Source organism: Eptatretus burgeri, chromosome 16, assembly GCF_056783735.1.
Source record: "Eptatretus burgeri isolate ZD-2024b chromosome 16, Ebu_testis_v1, whole genome shotgun sequence".
Taxonomy (NCBI): domain Eukaryota; kingdom Metazoa; phylum Chordata; class Myxini; order Myxiniformes; family Myxinidae; genus Eptatretus; species Eptatretus burgeri.
Window position 1 is genome coordinate 35321125 of NC_140976.1, and position 21305 is coordinate 35342429.

Sequence of the window (21305 nt, forward strand, 5' to 3'; positions counted from 1 at the left end):
TTCCCCAGCCCTTTGGCATGGATACAAAAGATGGAAATCAAGTAAGCATGGCCACAGATTAAATTGCCTGTCCACCACTTGTCAAAACACTATCGTTCAGCTCTTACACTAGCTTTGAACTTGGTTAGGCATAAAATAACTGATATAACCGATATAATCTCGCAAACCAATGGTCATCGTGAATGAGGCGAATTAAGTAAGCAGGTTTTTGGACAATCAACATAACAGATGAAAACAACATGGCACATTGACCACGAGATCACCAACTAGAGCAATCTGTGAGAATACACAAGCATGACAATACCACCTTAGTCCAGGAGCCCAGATGGTTTATTCAAGTGAAAAGCGCCAGAACGTTTGAACTCATGGGCTGATGGGGTCATCTACCGACATCACAAAAATGCATTGCTGCCTGTTCTGACCCGTGGCTTTCCCCCCGAATTCACTCAATTAGTGACGCCATTACCGATAAACCTAATTTCCTCAATATCGAGCAAACTATGCATGATAATATCATGAATAAGGTGTCCATACCTATGTTTTCATGGTCAATCATTACCCTGATGTTATGCATATTGCTAGAAAATGTATAGTTTACCTGGTAAATGCATGGTTCATCCACTAAATTAGCAACGCCATTACCGAAACCTCACTATCTGAAAAACTGTGCGTGATAATATCACAAATACGGTGTATGTGTAGTTTACCGATATTTTTATGGTCAATCATTAACCTAACACCTGTGTTATTACTGGGAAATGTGTAGTTTACCATGTAAATGTGTAGCCCACCTGCTCATTAAGCGATGCCATTACCGAACAACGATATATGGAAAACTTGCAAATGTGCAGTTCACATAATTAACTTGATGTCCTCTTGGCATTACAAGTCTTCTCTATCACTTTCGTCACTCTCATCACTGCCCTCACTCCAAGCGTTATCTGACTGAAAAAGGTAATAACACAACATTTTCACCACAAATGTGTATTTGTATTATTATCGCTATTATTATTGCTATTATTATTATTATCATTATTATCTATATATTAATACTGAAGGACCAATTTTGTGCTCCTCCTTGCGGTCGCGTCATGTTTTTCTTGGTGCTGTGACCTGGACTGAAAGAAACTTCATACCTCTAAGAGTGCATCGCACATCGTGGCAACAGTCAACTTTCAACTCTGAAGCAGAATAAACACTTTTCGTTTTACATTCGTTTACATGGCGACATGTGACGTCACCGCTGAGAGGCGATAGGACGTCATGGCATCATCGGTCATTCACTGACGTCATTACGTCTTTCGTCGACAGACCGTTACCGCTGAGAGGTGTAATTCCACTCCTCGAAAATAGCATCTGCAATGTGAAACCCTCTTCTGCACATGCTGACTACCTCAGAATGTGAATTTGACACAAAAAAATGTAACAAGAAACATTGTGTCTATATATTAATACTCAAGGACCAATTTTGTGCTCCTCCGAGCGGTCGCGTCACGATTTTCTCGGTACTGTGACCTGAAAAGTTTTGACACGGTGTTTGTACGTCAAAGTAGACACGTGCACAAATCAGGGGACTTCTTCACAAGGAGTAGTGTACACTAAAAATGTCGTGTACAAGGACGTTTTGTAGGCCTCATTAGGTAAGGCCATGGAGTACATCGACTGGGATCCGGCTCTTACAAGAGACGCCACTGGTTGTCATATTGGGCTTATTGAACAGAATCCGTCTGTGACGGGGTTTCGGTTAGTTATTATTATTACCTGTTCCCAATCCATCGCACAAATGGAGACCGGCAGGAGTTTCCTGTTCCAAGTCAGAGCAGGTGTAGGCCATTTCAGTCTCGAGCCGCTTCACTTCATCGTAGCTGAAACAATGACCAAAGAGGTTCAGGGTGGTCAACACTGTTTTCGATCCTGTCAGTGTTCCCAACCCGAGCCCAAGGGCTTGATGCTTCCAAGGCCTAACTCTTCCTCTGGTACAGTTAAACACAGCATCCGATGTACCCGCTAATGCTTTTCTCTCGATCACATCCCTATTGGAGTTATTTATGCCAATTTCTGATTGCAACCCACTGATGAGAGTACGGAAGAACAGGAGAGTCAGCTCAGGGATACTTGGGGAATTTTCCTTCAGGGTGTGAACTGAAGTGGGTGATGGGGTCTTTGATTTGGGGATTGTAAGAATTTCTGTCTGCAATGCCATGGCAACACACCTGATTTCTTCAACCTTTTCATTGGAATCAGTCAGCATAGCAAATGCCTCAGCAGACGTCAGTGATGAGTGTAATACAAGGTTTCCAGATTTGTTTGCTCGTTTGTCAACGAGAATTTCCAGGAATCATTCCTTTATCTTCGATATCGCACTTTGTGCTTTGTACCTATCAATGTCATCCTGTGTTCCTCCAAGAGGAAGAAACTCTTCTTTGTACAAATTGAAAATTACTGACGCCAACATGGGAGTTTTGTTTTTGATGACTTCATTTTCGAGGAGCATCGGCAAGTTTTTGAAGACTTCAACGTGCATCTTCCGATTCGACGTTTGCTCTTCATCCGTCACATCCAGTCTTACATAGTCACAACAAGTGTTATGGTATTTGGCTTCCTTTGCAAAAAGATCTTCCCCTTGTCCAATGATCCTATATCACACTTTTTCTTAGCAGCAAGAAGGATTGCTTTGCTCCCGTCTGTGGTCAAACATTGGCTGAAGGGTTCATTTTTCTGCAACTTCCTCTTCCTCTTCTGTCCACAAAAAATACATTCCTGTCCAAGGACGCCTCTCTTGCTGGTAGAAGGTTGATCGGAACTTGAACGAGTGGTCTTCTGAGGTAGTTCAGATGGTTCTGTGCTTGGAGGTGCTCCTCTCTTAACAGCACAGAATCGACTGAGGCAAACTGAGTGGTAATATTTGCCTTCTGGGCCCTCAGCTGTTCTGATCTCTTCCGAGGTGTTCGAAAACTTGTCAGTTTGAATTGCCTTTCGCCGTCTAGCCGCATTTTTGGCTGTTTCCCAGTTACTGGAATTGAAACACTTCAGGGCACATTTCTTTTCTCCTCTTTCTTTGCAAATTATACAAATGGGGGAATCATTTGTCATGATCTGTAAATAACAAAAAAGGACAGAGACCAATGCATTATCTGCCACATTGTAACAAAAGACAGAGATGGTACGACTCTCGTAGGCAACTTTCAGGGTGAACTCAACATTTTCAAGCACTAGAGTTGGCATTGTAATATTTCACCATAAAAACATGGGTAGAGACACCTTATTTGTGATATCATCATGCAGTGTATTTCAGATATGAATGAAAATGGGTTTTTCCGCAACGGCGTTGCTAACTTAGTGGGTGAAATAAACATTTATACGGTAAACTATACATTTTCTAGCATTAATGTGGGTATCAGTGGATTCATTGACCATGAAAACATAGGTGTAGACACCTTATTCGTTATATTATCATGCATATTTTTCCAGATATTGTGCAAAATAGGTTTTTCGGTAATGGCGTCACTAATTGAGTGATTTTGGGGGGAAAGCCATGGGTCAGACCCAGTAGCAATGCATTTTTGTGATGTCGGTAGATGACCCCATCAGCCCATGAGTTCAAACGTTCCAGCGCTTTTCACTTGAAGAAACCTTCTGGGCTCCTGGACTCGTGTCTGAACTGGAGATGGTTGCCTGGCCCCAGGTGATCCCAGCCTGATAGGCCACACGTTTTTCATGTTCTCTGAGGGCTGCCTGTGTTGGTGGAATTGAGTTGTGTGGCCTCTGTTTGTGGGCAAAGAGATCCAGTCTTGCTCCGTCCACACCAGTGGCTGCGCTTGATCTGTCATACATGTGGACAATGAACAACGAATCAATGTTGGATGCTGGCTGAGATTGGTGAATGTTTCAGAAACATCAGTAAAGACGTTCCAAGTCTGCCATGCAGTTTTCTTCCCTTTACCGCGGAAGGCAAACATGACGTCACATTCAGTGAACGCATGGAAGTATGGGATCCCTCTAGCTTTCTCAGGCCCTATTGCAGAAACTACCTCATGGACTGGAATCCATTGCGCCTTGGCTCCTTGGCCAAAGGCAATCTACATGTTCTCAAGACCTAGTTCCTGAAAGGATGGCACTACAGATATTGCTCTGACTTGTACGTCCATGTCATGAGCCTTAATGATAATGGATTTGCCACCATCCGTCGTTGCATCCCTGGCGTGTACAAATATTTGAGTGTCAGCTTCTTCATGACAACATGGAGACACAGCATCCAGTGACTTCCTTGTATTGCGAATGGCATATTCTCAATTTGTGACAATGACTGTGCTTGTCGTCTGTGCTTCACACATCTTTTCCACAAGGAAGTGAAGCAGCTCAGTCTTGTTGCTGTCATCTCGAAGAAAGCTTCTCAAGTTACTTGGGGTCTTACTGATTCATGTTACTCTTCTTCTGATTCCTTGCCCCCTTTTCGACCTTTCCTCGGACTTCAGACTTGACTTCTTGTACACAAACACTATGTCCACCCTCTCGCACCTGGCACCATAGGATTCCACCTTTGGGATGATGTCTTCTTTAGCATAGTCATCAAATATCTTTGAAGTGCGTGGAGGTAGGGCATTGATAAGTGCTGAGCCATCAATGATGACTGTATCTCCCCCTTGGTTCTCTGTCTGGGAAGTTCACTTGCGCTTCAAGAATTTCAGCCAGCTGTGACTTCTGACATGTATGAAGCTTGCCGCTGTCACTGAGAGATGCAGGGTGTGACTGATTCTCATGCTTGAAGAATTCTTGCAAGTCACACTGCCTGTTCTGGCATGAGATGAACAGTCGTGAGAACAGGTGACAGTCATCTTTCAGGACTTTCTCCTTAGAACTTCCCCCAGCTTGCTCTTGTTTGAAGAAAGAAACAATGTTTTTCTTGAGTGGATGATAGAAAGGACATTCACCTTCATTCTGTAGCCCCTCCATGAATGAATGGAACTGCTCTTTGCCCCGCTGGTGATGTGTAGCTACCATTTTGGCTAGAGTTGGGTCTGCAATGTTCTTCATGTCTAGTACCAGTAGGTTGGCTGATTCTTCTTGGAATGGGTTGCCCATTTCCTGCATTACTGCAGAGAGTGCTTTCACCTTTTTAAAGAAAGATTTCTGGGCACTCAGTGTCTGCTCATGGTGTCTGCTGTTGTTGGTTGCATCTTTCATACTATCCAGCTACTAGACGACTCACTTCGGGTCCAGCGACCATCCACCTACGAAGTTCTGCCAGGTCTTCTGTCAACCCAATTGCTCCTCCGTCACCTTTGATGACTGCTGACTGCTGAAACAAAGGTACTACCTCTAACACTACACCCCTACACCCCATGCATAAGTAGCTACTACTACTTACATGTTAAGTCATGCAAACGTATGAAAATCATAAACAAATGTGCGAAATCAGAAAAAGTGTGTGTCAGGGGGGCTTTAATAACAGGAAAATTCACTCCAGCAGGCTTGAAAACATAGGAATCCACACTTGGATCATACAAATCGGACAACTACAAATACTTCTAAGCAAAAAGTCAACTTCGGGAGGCTAACTTGGCGGCCATCTTGGATTTTCAAATGGCCAATTGGGCACATTTGATTAGAAAGCCCTGCAGAACAGAAATGCCAAATTTGATGCTTGTATCATAATTTGCACGATTTTTCTACTATCGACTACACTATGTGCTTCTTCCTTATGATGCAGGAAGCAATGCATGTCCAAGTGCTCGCACGAGTAAAGAGGAATGCTTCGTGTAAAGCTACACTAATTTAATAAAATGTAAGTTTAAAAATATCTGTGTTAAATATGCCATTTTATACTCCCATTACCAAAATGATCCAAAGACGGAATGTGAGAAGTGCGTTTGTGGCCAGGGAAGAATCATTTAATACACAAACACATGCCGTGCCAAACGAATAGGGAAGTAATACACCATGGATCACCTCGTAAAGCATTCCTATGACCAGAAATATACCCAGGAACATGCAGGCTTGGTTGTTACACAGTCAAACAACGGCTGGCAGAACGAGACAAAGGAGCTGATACTTGTATTATAAATGAAAACTTACCTTTGTAATTGAGATGTTCACTTTGTATAACAAGCTGAAAATAAATTAATTTATTTGGTATACAATGTGAAAACACAAAATATTTTTTCACATTGAATGGTCTCATTGACCAAAAGAATGGTCGTTTCAACTCAAATGTACATTAAGCTTTAAATTTTATTATTTCATTATTAATCAATCATTCATTGTTCAGTGATTCAGAGGGGTCAGTCAGTGTTTAGGATAATGTATTCCAGCTTTTGGTTCTAAAGCTCAGAGAAGAGTTACAACACAAATCACACACACACACACACACACACACACACACACACACACACACACACACACACACACACACACACACACACACACACACACACACACACACAGACACACACACACACACACACACACACACACACACACACACACACACACACACACACACACACACACACACACACACACACACTCCGTCCATGCATCTCTTGCCACCATCATATTCGATATGCTGCGTTGAGGGGAAACCCACATTTTTTCCAAAAATAATTATTTAGGGGCTTGTACATATTGTTGCATCAGAGGGTCAGTGAATATGGAGCGTTCTGAGCCTGAGATCCAATGACCTCCACAAATGCCGAAATGATGTTTGAAGTTACTGTACTTTTATCATTTACAAAATCCCAAGGATCGCCCAATAGATAAACCAAACTTAGCGGTCGATCACACGTGGAAGGCAACAAGGAAGGAAAACGTTTTTTCACAGTCAAATAGATGTTTATTTACAAAATGACCGACACTGCAATAAATAAGACAACATAACTCAGACAGATACGGCGCATGAAAACAAAAAAATTGGGAAGGTAAGATGCGAAAACCCGATCTTATGTACAATGGAAAGAAATAACCCGCAACTGTGACAACAACACCAGATAAACACAATGGAGGGAGCAAATAAAGACTATAGGCAGGCACAAGCTGGTCTTGGGCTGGTGTCGTGCAAGTTTGCGTGGCAGAGACCAAAGTGCAGCTCGCCATGGAATAAGGAGGCCAGGAGATGAGCGGATGATGATGATGAGGCCTAGAGATGAGGGTGTAGCATCCACATCTCTCCAAACTTTCCTCCGACAAGCCATAAAAATAGAGAGGGAGAGAAATATTGTCTCTCCATACTCCAAAGTCCAAGACAACTGCTGTGTGCATGCGCAGACACAACCTTCATTACCTCCGGGACCGCCTCAGGTATGATTGGTCCTTCTCTTTGACCACCTCTTGGTGTGGGTGGTGCCTTCTTTCAGGTTGTCCCACCATGTGGGGCAGCCTATCGAAAAAGTGTTCCACCCCTCTCAAAAGCTCCACAGCTCACTGTAACATCCTGGCCTAATGGCTACTGACCAAACAGCCTGTGTAAATTCCTTTCAAAGTACGCGAAGTGCTTTCCGGGTGTCTTTTGTGCCTGAAGTCCTCACCTGGCTTGCCTGTACAGGAGGTTTTACACCATACAATTTATCCCATTCTGCTCTATTGTTTACAGTCACTGCCTGGCCAGTACACATATCATGTATGACTTACCCGTCATTTCACTAATGCAAGAGTAATTCTGCCCTACTCAATCACATGGTCCATACTATTATTAATGCAATCTATATATAGATCTCTCTTCTTTCCTCCACCCCCCCCCTTTTCCAACTTTCCACATAATAATATTTTTCATACAGGACAAGCAGGTTACGAGACATCAATATAGCTTCATTCAAAATATAAGGCCATTAAGAGTGACAACTTTGGTGGTGGAGTGGGTTAATCAAGCCTTCACCCATAGCATTGCCCATATCATAGGGAAGGCTTATTTCTGTTGTTGGGTTTGTTTGTCCAATTCGCACCCCTAATTTTTAATGGTACCACAGGGTTTCTTCGACCCCTAGGAGTACTAAACCACCATTCTTTATAATTCTTTTTTTCTTTTTCTTCCGACACTCTCAACACTCCAAATTTCCAAACTGCATAAAGTTCCGAGCTGTATCTTGGAGCCGGCAGTGGCTTTCAGAATTAAATTTTGCATCAATAATGGGAGTATGAAGTACGTGAGGTTCACACCGTTGCTTGACCTTGACCAACCTTTAAGGTCATGACCTAATTAAAGACGTTTTAACATTTTTCACCACAACTCGACTAAGGTTTGACGATCGGAACAAAATTTCTCTCTCTGGATAGATAGCCTAGAGCAGTGATCTTCACTATTGTTTTCGAGGGAGGCCACTTTTGCCGATAAGACAGTGTGAGAGCCGCCACACTGCCTGCAGGACTCCAGGGCTCCATAATGGCTGCGATTAGGCCCATTTGTGCATTATCGGTCACACAATAGGGGCTGCACTTTAGGCCACCAGGGGCCGCCAGTGGCTTGCGGGCCATGCAATGGAGAACAGGAGCATAGAGCAAAGCACATTTATACAATTTACATCATAGCTCTATAGGTTAAAGGTCAAGTTCTTACACCCAAAAAAACATTAAACCACCATTTAGGTTTCTCTCGATTTTTATCTGCCAATGTCCGAGCTGTATCTCGGAGCTGGCAGGGACTTTCGGAATGAAATTTTGTAGCAATAATGGAAATAAAAAGTAAGCGAATTGACAATTTTTTTGACTTAAGGTCATGACCCAATTGTATAAATTTTTGACATTTTTCAACATAACTCGACTAAGGTTTCTTTAATCAGAAGGAAATTTCCCTGTCGAGATAGCCTAAAGCAGTGGTTCTTAACTGGGGGTACAAGGAATCAAAGCAGGGGGTACGATATATGGTGTCAAATTCAATACTGTTTTGTACTTAAATTCCAATAATAATAATAATAATAATAATAATAATAATAATAATAAATAATAAGAATTTTTTAGACAGGGGGTACGGGGAAATATTATGAAAGCTCAAGGGGTACGAGCACATAAAAAGGTTAAGAACCACTGGCCTAAAGCAAGGCGCATTTACACTTAATACATCATACTCATCCTGGTTATAGGTCAAGGAGAATTGGTGGTCTGAAAAAAAGTGCACTTTTTGTCATCGCTCAATTTTGCCAGTCTTAAAGACCGCTTGGCCTTCCAAGCTGTTCTTGCATCATAGTAGTGGATCTGCACCGATGTTTTGCACCTGAAATTTGTTTTGTGTCCTACATTTTTCAGATTGTGACCTAATGAACAAAAAACACCTTTTTTTATCATAACTTGAATAATTTTCCTCTGATTTTCATGACGTTGAGTTTTATGGATAGATTGTAGGTGGGGAAACACTTTCTTTATTTCCACAAGTATCCACCTTTGCAGATATCTAGTCCTTGTTGCTTTGCCCTCATTGGTGTAGATTTGATTCCCGTGGTCCTCAATGGAAATTTCTGCGACTAAGTGGAACTAAGTCTGTGGCTAAGTGACCACCTGTCTTGCGACAAACTTTGTAACTTTTCTGTGACTACTTCTCCCTTTTCTGTGAATAAGTGGCCACTGGTCCAAGCCCATGTCTGGTGTAGGCTTAATGGTTAGGGTTGTAGGCTTGGGATCCTAGGGTCCTGAGTTCAAATCCTGCTCAGCTGTTGAATTAATACCAGGTCAGGTTGACTCGTCCTGTCATCCTTCTGAGGTCGGCAAAATGAGTGCCAGCATGCTGGTATCCTGTGTCGGAGTGGCGACCCGTCCAGGAGTGTGCCCAATGGCAAAGGAGACTGCTTCGGTAGCACCAACACTCTGCACAGAGTATGTTCCCAATGGATGGAAAGGATGGATCAATGGTCCAAGGCTGGTTCTTAACCATGAGCATGACTCTGACAATCTGTCACAAGCTTGCGTGGCTTCTTCCATCACAACCCGAGACAACAAATCAATTCAGTAAAAACCATCTCAACCTGATTTCTTCAGATCATGATCTGTGATCAGATGGGAGCATCAAACAGACAAACTATGAGTTGACGTGTCTCACAAACAAAGTCCCAAAGCAAAAACAGGTGTCCAAAACTGATACTTAAATTATAAGCTTGCATAATTTTCTCTTTTGAGTTGTCTTTGGTAAACTATCAAAGGAGAAATATCCCTCTCTCTCTTTCCCTTCCCCACCCAACTCCTAATAAAACCTTTGCCTTTATCCTGGTTCAAGCCTTCAATGAAACTGTGCAGATTATTGGGGAGAATTTTTGAGCCTTTAATTCAATCTGCTTTTGGTTTGTATTGACTTTTAGCTTTGAGGGTTATAGCTTAGCCTTGAAATTAGATTGGAGGTAACACATCATTCACCACAAACAAAATGTCCTGCCTCTTCCTAAAAGACAAGGTATATTGGTTGTGAGTTCAGTCTGACCCTTTTCTTTCAAACCCTGATGTGCATGCATATGGTAATTCTGCAGTTTAATGCCAAAAACACCTGTGGATAATGAAAAACATCTATCTATAGTTTTTTCTAATCGGAATGGGCGATGATGTCATTCATAGTCAGTCGACTATTACTTATTCATCACACGGCAGTGGAAGCTAGGGCAAGATGCCCCTGTCAGGCAAGGTGGGAAAGATGTCCCCCATACCACCCCCCCTCACCCAAACCTCACTCCACTCCCCTAATATCACCTTCACTTTCTTGAACATCTACACCAGAGGGCTCTCTAGCTGAAGGTGTCACAGCCAAGCACAAATTTAAAATGTACAGTACACTGAACAAAGGGATGAAGGAGGATGTGTATTCAAATACACATGGATTTGGGAGGTGGGGTGGGGTAGGAGGGATCTTACCCCATCTCACTGAATTTGACAAGATCTATGTAAAGTAACAAGTTAAACTACATGTCTGATGGAGACTTAAATGACAAATGTCCAAGTTTATAAGCTGATGTTACATCGTTATTCAATGTAAAATATATTAGTTTGCATGATATTGGATGGAAGGGGTATGGTGATCCCTATAATGTCATCACTGCTAAATGTTTCTGACATTCTGAGACAGATCGTTTTTGTGTGTTTAATCACAAACTTTAACAAATGCAACTTTTTTTTCTTAGAACAAAGCTTGCACTTTGACTAAAATAATGAACAGCAAATCGAAGTATTCAAGTTCACTCATTCCCACCACATCCCCAGCGACCTAAACCCCATCCATTACATCACACCTGCTCCTCTGTGGCATCTCAGATGGAGACATAAAGTGTAATGTAAACAGGAAGCCGATCCATTAGTTCATTGTAAGAACCACAACTTTTGCAGACATCAATAAGCTTGGCAAGGGAGAACGATGAATCTCGCAGTAAATTAGGAACCATTAATGTCTGCAGGAAGAACATGGAAAGACGTACAGGGAGCGACAAAATCATGAACTAACATATACATGGTTTAATGCCTTGTCAGCTTTACCATAAAACCTCATGGGGTGTTTCTCCCCTATCAGCTTATTTTATGCCAAGTAATGGTTTTTTAAAGAATTTTTAATAAAGATCTGGACCCCCATTTATCCAACTCGCTGTTAGTTGTCTTTCCAAGTTATATGTTTAAGTATATTATTATAATGTCAAATATGTTGCTTATCTCGTTGAACACACAAAGTCCTGGTCTTCTTCAACAGCCCCAATTAATTATTCACGACTTCTTGTTGGGTTAATTGGGGGGGGGGGGGAGGGATGCGGTGCATCTTCCACGAACCGGATTGGTCAGCCATGACATCCAAAGGTAGCTGATTTGGGAAGGGATTTGTGATTTGTCCAGGACAGAGATAACTCACCTACTCTTCATGAAACACATCGTGAGGTCCAAGTAATGTGAGCAGTTGGGACACCCGGCTTAACGTTCATCTGAGGGACGGAACACTTTGTGGTGAAACGCCCTGACTGTGAACCACCAATCCGGCAGTTTCAGATTTTCAGGTCGGAAATCAAACCCAGATGAGGCAACCTCTCAGGTCTCCTAGAAATCTCAAGCTCTCTCAGGTCTCCTAGAAATCTGAACAAAATCCTGAATAACCATTAATATGTAAATGTTCCAATGTGCTCACAGCAGTGAAAACAAAAATCAAAGCAAAATAACCTCAACCTGTTCCGTCCCTAAAAGCTACAGACTTCCATTTTGTGCCCAGTGATGAATGATTCAGCAACTCAATGCAGGTTTGCACAATATTTTTGCAACATCTTCATTTGAGGCTGAAAACTAACTGTGAGTTTATGAAACCAACACGAAACCCAATATTTAATCTTCTGATCTATACCAATAAATATCAATGTGTGTTCGTATGTGTGTCAGTCTGTCAGTGAGTCTCCTCCATAACTATGAAACCAAGCAGCCTGAAACTTTACATGGATACTACGAAAACTCTAAGGAAGTACAGAGTGAAAATTGGGTGTTTGGCTTAATTAAAACACACCTTTTGAAGATAATTAACGGCGTTATGTAATTATATCCTTCATCAGGCGTATCCTCGGTAACCTTGCTGGGGTCTCAAGCCGCCATGTTTTTTTGCCTGCTCAACCACGCTTTGACTTGGAACAGGCCAGAATGATTTCTTAACGATAAAGTTTTTTTTTTTCACTTTCCTCACTCATATTATCAAATGCCTGTTCATCATAGCTACGGATCACTGGGTATATTGCAATGCTTATAAAAATCCGGTAATGGCAGCGTTTGTTGCTTTATTTCTTTTCCGCACATGTGATCACCACGAGATATCTCTTAAATTAAGGAGAATTACAAAATGTAAGGTCCAGAATTGAACTTACAAGCAGTTCCCACTCCTGGAAAAGTTCCTTTATCCAATTTGGGGGGAGGATGTTGAATATACTCCCGGAGGTGCATGTTTAATATGACAGTTCGGTGATTGCCAATTGTGTGCCAAGGGAGCCATTTCTTATCAATCGTTTCATTGGAGCGCTTCAGCCAACACTACAATATTCGCACTGTCACTAAATGCTGTATATAGATCGACTTGAACAAGGTTCAGTGTTACTCGCCTGTGTTGGCCATATGTTGTTCAGCAGTGCAACAGGCGGTGACTGCCTCGCTGAAAATGTGAAATTATATTTTCCACTACGTTTCCCGTTTTTGACGATGTTATATGGCCCGTCACTTCAGCATAAATACGAATAAAAATTAAACTGTTTCCCCATTAAAAGTTTCTCCAAACGTTTCATGCATTGTGTAGTAAAGCCACTTGGTGCGTTATTCAACTATCAATTGCGATACCGTGGATCTACACTGGAGGTAAGAATGCAAAATAAATTATATGATCACAATGAGGAAAAAAAATAATTTCAGTTCTGATGTAAAGAATCGCCACATCATGGCAGGAAAGCCAAGAGGTACGCATGCTCAATTTGTATAGCCTGGATTCGAATCCCAACCCAGCTCTAAACTGGGCTCCCAGTGTTTCACAGGTCAGGTGATTCATTTATGTGTGTGTCGTCTTTCGGATGGATGATGAACTGGGCATCACATCTGCTGGAAACCCTCACCCTCTTTCCACCTCTTCATCTCTCTTCTCTCTCCAACCCCTCTGGTCCCCCACCTTTCCCCCCTATTGAGGGGACTGTAACATGTATGAATTAAATTCGGTGCTGACTGGTGGGATGCAATGGGCGCTGCATTTACAAGCTTTTGGTTTTGAATGCTCATGCCCCAGGTCTCAAAGTGTGTGTGTGTGTGTGTGTGTGTGTGTGTGTGTGTGTGTGTGTGTGTGTGTGTGTGTGTGTGTGTGTGTGTGTGTGTGTGTGTGTGTGTCGTTGATTAGTATTGTTACGAATTCTGGCCCGCCTGGCGTGCGATCAGCCGCGTACCTCTAATGGCAGCCGCGTCGCCTACCGGACGGGCAATTCAGTCGTGACCCTCCTGGAACTACCGCCAGAAGCCAGTCACGGGTGGGGGTTTAACCTCACCACAACCCAGTCTGCATTCTACCCGCGCGAAGTAGGGTGAATTGCCGAATGTCGATACACCTAAATACCCGCGCGGGCAACCGACCGAAAAATTGCACCACGCCGCAGGTCGGCTTAGGACACGAACCGCTTAAGCGGTTCATTCCGTGCTACAGGGATAACCGAGCAGTGTTATCGCCAACCTCGACGGTTCAGTGATTCTTCTTTACTCGGGTGTTCAAAACCCACCACTCATTCCACGATGCAAGATGGCACTTTCAATGGGGTGAATGGAGGACGCGACGAACGGGATACGTTGCACACAAGGACATTCATTTACAATAACACGTATTGCACACACAACACAAGCAAGGAATCATGCATGTATTTACAAGCAAGGCAAATAAAAAGCAATACAACCGACGACAATGAGAATATAAATGCACTTAACAGTTGTTACTTAACAGGACACGGCGCCACATCATGCATATAAAAACAACAGGAAAACCCTCCCCATCGGCCGGGAGCGAGACGGGGTTCGTAAACCTTTATGGTCGTGGGCCGTGGATGACCGAAAAGGCCCGCGAGACCGTGCTGGTTACCTGCCCCCTCGAGGTGTGACAGTGGGCAGGTCGCGACGCCTTGTTCCCACGGCAGCTAGCGTAGCCACGCCTGCTCTCGGGCCTTTGCGATGATGTGGTCGGTGAGTTCTCTCCGGCGTCCCTCGCCAGACGCGCAGATTCACACCACATAGCCGGCAGGGCTGCGCCTCCCGTCTGCGTCTCCGAGGCGTCGCCCGGACTCGCCACCGGCCCGCGCCTTCACCGACAGGTCGCCCAACGCCAAGACGAGAGAGCCCGACCTCGACCACCAAGAGAGAGCTCGAAGATGAAGCGAGAGGATGACGTCCACGTCCAGTTGCCAGGTGAGTACCTTGTTGTTGCGAGAAGTGTATTGTTTTTTGATGGTTTTGAACTCGCATGGGTCTATAGAAAAGTTTAGCTTGGTTTCCGGAGTGGCAACGTTGGGGAACTCCGATAATTTGCATAAATCCAAGATGGCCACCTCAGACGGAGGTGGAAAATAACTTTTCAACCAATCAACCTACAATCACGTGTGATACATTTTTGCCGTATAATTTTGAGGTGAGGAATCGATTTCTGAGGTCAGTTGTGTGGTTCGGGGGTCAAATTCAGGGTCAAAGGTCAAGTTCAATGTCATTTTTGGACTATTGAGGGGTTTAAAACTTTTTGACCCCTGCATCAACTGCAGATCACTCCGACTCGATAGTTGATGAACGATCCCGTTGATTCTCATCTCACCTCTTCTTCTTTTCAGAGAAACGTATGATGGCTGACTCAAGGTGTCTTCTCCCGGTGTGTTACGGAGGTGGAGAAGAAATGAAATTCACTGAGATCGGGATCAAGAAGCTCATCTCGTGCGCCAAATCCCGTGGAGATGACCTGCAGGCTAAGCTGCAGAACATTATTGATGTTGGTGGAGATATGGCAAGCATGGCCTGCCACAAAGGTTGCAACTGTACTTTTACATCAAAAGAGAAAATTGAGAGTGAGAAAGTCACAGAAAAGAAAGGCTGAAGATGAGGGAGTAAGGACAACTACAAGGCCTCATACTAAGGTAGCTGACAAAGGTGTGTTTGAATACAAACGTGATTGTATGTTCTGTAGCGAGGAATGTTTACCCATTGATGATAGACACCCAGAAAGATGGGACCGCGTTCATGAGCGTATGACCGAAGAATGTTTTGACACAGAACGTAACCCACTCCCAACGATGAAAGATATGCTCCTTGATGTTGCTGAGCAGCGTAATGATGATGTCGCGAGAAGGGTCAAGTTGCACCTTGCTTTTGTTTCTGATCTACCTTCTGCTGAGTGCAAGTACCACGTCCGCTGCTATAACAGTTTCACGAAAGTCCCCACATGTGCTGATTTGCCAACTGGTAGTGCAGATGAAAATGCTCTGATAGAATAGTGTTGAACAGAATATGGAATAGTGTTGAACTGCATTCCCTGTACTTGGATCTCGGTGGCAAGCTTGCTCGATGTGACATGTTTAGCAAGTTGACTGACTGCATGAGTAAGGATGTTATCGTTGTTCGGGTAGATGGTTGTGCTACCATTGTTTGTTGCTAAAAGTCTCAAGATAGTTAAGGTAGACGATATGGATGAGAGGAGCATTGCTTCCATGGTGAGGCACGGTCGGTGCATGAGGCAATGAGGAATGGTCGGTCAAGTACAACAGTGCCAATTACGACCTATCAGAGTTTACACAGGCCAACACAATCAAGGTGACCAGCCCAAGTTTGTTGAAGTTTGTTTCGGACCTGGTCTCCGGTGGTAAAATGACCAAGAAATCTCTGAGCCTGAGCCAGTCAATTCAGAGTCACGTTACAGGTACCAGAAATCAGACAACATGAGGACTGACCGTCAAACTGTTGCACCAGCATGGCATTTCCGAACTTCTCAAACTCCTTCATGAGCATGGCTTCACGACCTCGTACGATGAGGCCCTGAGATTCCGAAAATTGGCCGCTCGTCTACTAGGTGACAATGCACAGGTTCTCCACAAGTTCATGGGGTTGTGTGGAACCGTCGGCACCATCTTCACATGGTTTGACAACTTCGATCTCCAGGTATTCACACCCAATGGTCGACGCACTACCCATGTCCTCTCACATGATTTCCAGCAACCTTATCCCCCAGGTATACTGGAGTATGGCCGTGCTAAGCCAGGATGCAGACCATATTCGCAAAATCTGCTGACCAGCAGGCTCCACCTGAACTTGACATCATGAAGTATGGGTGGCAAATAAAAGATGGCACCCCAGTACCAGCAACCTCCAATCAGCCCCCAGGACCCCAAGATCTTATGGATGTAGTGTGGTGCAGCTGTAAGGTGGCGGTGAAGGCGTGTGGCACTGAACGTTGCAGCTGTCACCATGGAAAGATATCATGCACTGTGTACTGCACTTGTGTTTGTAGTGATGCCTGCTTCAACCCATTCAAGATAGGAGACGAAGACCAAAATGAAGTGGAAGAGGAAGGAGAAGCAGATGTGGAAGATGATGAGGAAACTGAACATCTTGATCTTGCATTCAGCTCTCATGATGAATGGGAGTGATCGCCATTAATGAATAAACGCTTGACCACCATCGCTCTGAAAATTTTATTAACATTATTATATTATTTCATTTTTGGCAAAAATGACCTTGAACTTTACCTTTGACCCTGAATTTGACCCCGAATCACAAAATTGACCTCCGAAATCGATTCCTCAGGTCAAAATTATATGGAAAAGAGGTATCACACGTGATTGTAAGTTAATTGGTTGAAAACTTGTATTCCTCCCCCGTCCGTGGTAGCGATCTTGGATTTATGCAAATTAGCGGAGTTCCCCAAGGTTGCCGCTCCGGCAACTAAGTCAAATTTTCTCTATAGACCCATGTGAGTATGAAACCATCTAAAAACAATACACTTCTCATTACAACAAGGTTGAGTTCAGAACATATACGGGTGGCAAACGGACTATCCACCAAGAGAGCGAGTATAATCCAACACGACCCCAACAGAGAGAGAGTGAGCCTCATGCGTGATCCACCTTATATAGCGCGGGGCTCCGCCCTTCGCTCCTCCCCGTTTACGGCTCCACCTTCCTTCGAGAAGGTTCCCGAAAAGGGGCGTTCCCTCACCCCGACCGCCTCACGCTGTGCATCCACCAATCAGCGCCGAGCTGCCCTCCCCCTTTCCTTCACACCAAGCGTGGGGAAAATAGGCGGGAAAAAACCCCACAGGCCTCACAAGAGCTTTTGTTCTGCCAATCCTTCTCGGACGGTTTCCGACGCGGAAACTGTCCAACCGTGGTCCGTGAAGGATGGCGTTCCTAAGCGGGCGTAGTGGTGAAGATGGTGGTGATTGTTGTGGAGGTGGTGTGAGCATGGTGGGCATTGTGGCAGTTGTTGTTTGCGTGGAGGTTTTTTGCAATGGTGGCTCAAAATAACGATAGATAAGAAAAACGACTATCTCAAAGAGTCGCAGCCCGGTAAACACGAAGAAAACCCTTTAAACAACGTTGGGGACCTATCTGCACATAAACTTAGCATCATAACTGATTTAAGGACCCTTTATGGTGTATTGCGAATTTCCACAGCCGTAACACTATCTACAGATGTCGTTTTTCAGAATGAGGAAGGTAGTCCTCCTGGGAGGGCTCAAATAGTGTAGTAGATAGTAGAGAAATCATGCAAATTATGATACAAGCATCAAATTTGGCATTTCTCTTCTGCAGGGCTTTCTGATCAAATCTGCCTGATTGGCCATTTGAAAATCCAAATTTTGAAAAATTTGAAAAAAAATAAAAACTTCAAAAAATTTTGAAGTCACAGCTGGCTGAAATTCTTGAAGCGCAAGTGAACATCCCAGACAGAGAACCAAGGGGAGATGCAGTCATCATTGATGGCTCAGCACTTATCAATACCCTACCTCCATGCACTTCAAAGATATTTGATGACTATGCTCAAGAAGACATCATCTCAAATGTATTTTTCGATTCATGGACCAAGATGTGAAGTTTTCTGTTCTCAAAGTTTTGTGCTGAGGGCTCTATTCAGGATCGTCACTGAGTCCCGGAAAGCTTCCAACTGTAGTTTGTTCTTTGTACTTTGGCTTTGGCGATCCAATAATCAAATAACTTTTTGATCCCAACACAAACATTTTCATTCTGAAGTGTCCTTCAAACGGTGGGAATGTCTGTGTTAACCACTTCAATCAATGCATGTAAAACATCTTCCTCTAACGTCATTGTTAATTATGAGGAATAAGTGTAGGTCCACATCAGTAGGGTAGATATACTGATTCTGGCTCACTTTCCCCCATGGTAAGTGAATGGGGGATTCGCAGCGATTCATATTTTTTCCCCTAAAAAATAAACCTCCTTTTTATCCCAACCTGTTGAATTCTCTGCTGTTGAAATATCTAAAACATGTAAGTGAATGGAGATTTTAATAGCCTCTCCTTTTAGCCGAGGAGCACTTTTTTTTCAAATAACCAATGCATATTGTTTAGCTCACTCATTGAACCTATAAAGTTTTGTTCATTCTCAAATTCCTTCAATAGTTTAATTTTCTTTGCACAATAATCCCCATCTAAAATATTTTAAAATAAAACATTTGAATCTTTATATTTTTCAAGATACACCTTTTGTGTCATTATGAAATGATAAACTTCTCTTAATGCTCTTGATTGACCACCTCCTGAGTCGCAGATTATTTTTTGCAGAAGCCACACCCACTTTTCCTGAAACTCCGCCCACTTTTTAAGCCACCCCCACTTTTCATGACCCAATTTCCCTTAAGCTCCGCCCACTTTTCCAAAGCCCCGCCCCTCTTTTCTGAGGACCACATACTCTTACATCATTTCCTGTTAATCGATTTTTAAAAGAATTCACCAGAAAATTCTAGAATGTTATGTTTTAGAAATTTCAACAGCAGAGAATTCTCCATTTTTAAAAAGGAAACCACACCCACCAGTCTTTCTCTATAAAAGCTTCAAACCCAGACTCCATATTAAACATATTTTTACTTTTACTGAGAATGCTGTGCTGTGCTGTGCTGTGCTGTGCTGTGCTGTGCTGTGCTGTGCTGTGCTGTGCTGTGCTGTGCTGAGCTTGAGTGGGATGACTTTGGAGTTCTACTACTCGTATGGAACTAAACCTTCAAGTTGATGAACTGGATTCAAACCTCTTATCTATTGAGGTGAGATTTTATTTTCCTATTTACAGAGTTTGATTTAAGCATATAATCATTTAATAATTAAATCACTTTATTAATACATTATTATTTTCTCTCACAGGAAATTGTATCTGAAATACAAAATGAAAATACTGCTTTTGCCACAACTTGGGGTGAAATTGTCGGTTTGGTTGAAGACCTTGTGAGCAACCAAGACCCACAGAATGAGCTTGAGTGGGATGACTTTGGAGTTCCTTGGAGTTCTACTACTTGTATGGAACTAAACCTTCAAGTTGATGAACTGGATTCAAACCTCTTATCTATTGAGGTAAGATTTTATTTTCCAATTTACAGAGTTTGATTTAAGCATATAATCATTTAATAATTAAATCACTTAATTAATACATTATTATTTTCTCTCACAGGAAATTGTATCTGAAATACAAAATGAAAATACTGCTTTTGCCACAACTTGGGGCGAAATTGTTGGCTTGGTTGAAGACCTTATGAGCGACCAAGACCCACAGAATGAGCTCGACCTTGATGGCCCAACCAAAGAGTTATACCTTGGAGACCACAAAAATCCTGAAAAAGAGTTTTACAGCAATAGTACTCCTTGTGAGTTATCAAGACAATACCCACTGAACAAGTTATACCTTGATGAGCCAGAATTCAAGTTTTACCTTGGAGACTCACAAATTTTGAAAAAAAATCAGTAAATGAGTTATCCCTGGTGGTTTTAAATATGAAACCTTCCTCAGAGACCTCAAATTTTGAAAAATCAGTTAATGAGTTCTGCCTTGATGGTTTAAATAACTACCTTGGAGACTCGGGAAAAGGGTTCTGCCAAGATGGTTCTAAATATGGAGCCTACCTTGGAGACTCAAAAATTTTGAAAAAAATCAGGAAATTAGTTATCCCTTGGAGACAATGTAAGTTGGTTTTATTTTGGAGACTTGAAATGTGGGTTCTGGCTTGATAACACACAATGTGATACATATCTTAGAAACTCAACAGGAGTGTGGTTATACCTTGGAGACTTGGAAAGTTGGGTTTATTTTGGAGACTTGAAATGTGGTTTCTACCAAGACTCTTGGGGATCTCAACCTATCGATGTGGTTCTTTGTTGGATGGTGCTTGATGAGAGCAATATCAAGAAAGTTCTGGGAAGAAAGTGCAGGAAAGTTCTTACTCCCCCTTTCTACTTCAACAAACCTGAAAGCCTTAAAAGACAGAATTGGTAGAAGAGAAAAAAATATATTGTTAGTTCTGGGAAGAAGATGCAGGAAGGTTCTTACTCCCCCTTTCTACTTCATCAAACTTGAAAGCCTTAAAAGACAGAATTGAAAGAAGAGAAAAAAACATAAAAAATATATATCGTTGAAATACGTATTTAAAAAAAGATATTGTGTTGGGCGAGGGTTGGGTTGGGGTTGAGATTTTGAATGCGAGGGTTCTGGCGGGGGTTTACGTTGGGGTTGAGATTTTGAATGTGAGGGTTAGGGCAGGTTTGCGTTGGGGTTGGGATTTTGAATGTGAGGGTTAGGGTTGATTACACTCCCTGTTATATGATCTCACACACACACACACACACACACACACACACACACACACACACACACACACACACACACACA

General features: G+C 42.8%; 2 long non-coding RNA genes across 2 annotated transcripts in view; one reads left to right on the top strand and one right to left on the bottom strand.

The window, feature by feature from the left end:
• Positions 1-15267, bottom strand: part of LOC147010850 (uncharacterized) — a 96292-nt gene extending 81025 nt beyond the window's left edge. Inside the window, exon 1 of the long non-coding RNA XR_015052226.1 lies at positions 14522-15267. This is a non-coding gene — a long non-coding RNA (uncharacterized LOC147010850). The remainder of the gene's footprint in view (positions 1-14521) is intronic.
• The window catches only part of LOC147010851 (uncharacterized), a 96307-nt gene extending 75231 nt beyond the window's left edge, over positions 1-21076 (top strand). Inside the window, exons 2-3 of the long non-coding RNA XR_015052228.1 lie at positions 15258-19996; positions 20094-21076. This is a non-coding gene — a long non-coding RNA (uncharacterized LOC147010851). The remainder of the gene's footprint in view (positions 1-15257; positions 19997-20093) is intronic.
• Positions 21077-21305: the final 229 nt, after the last annotated feature.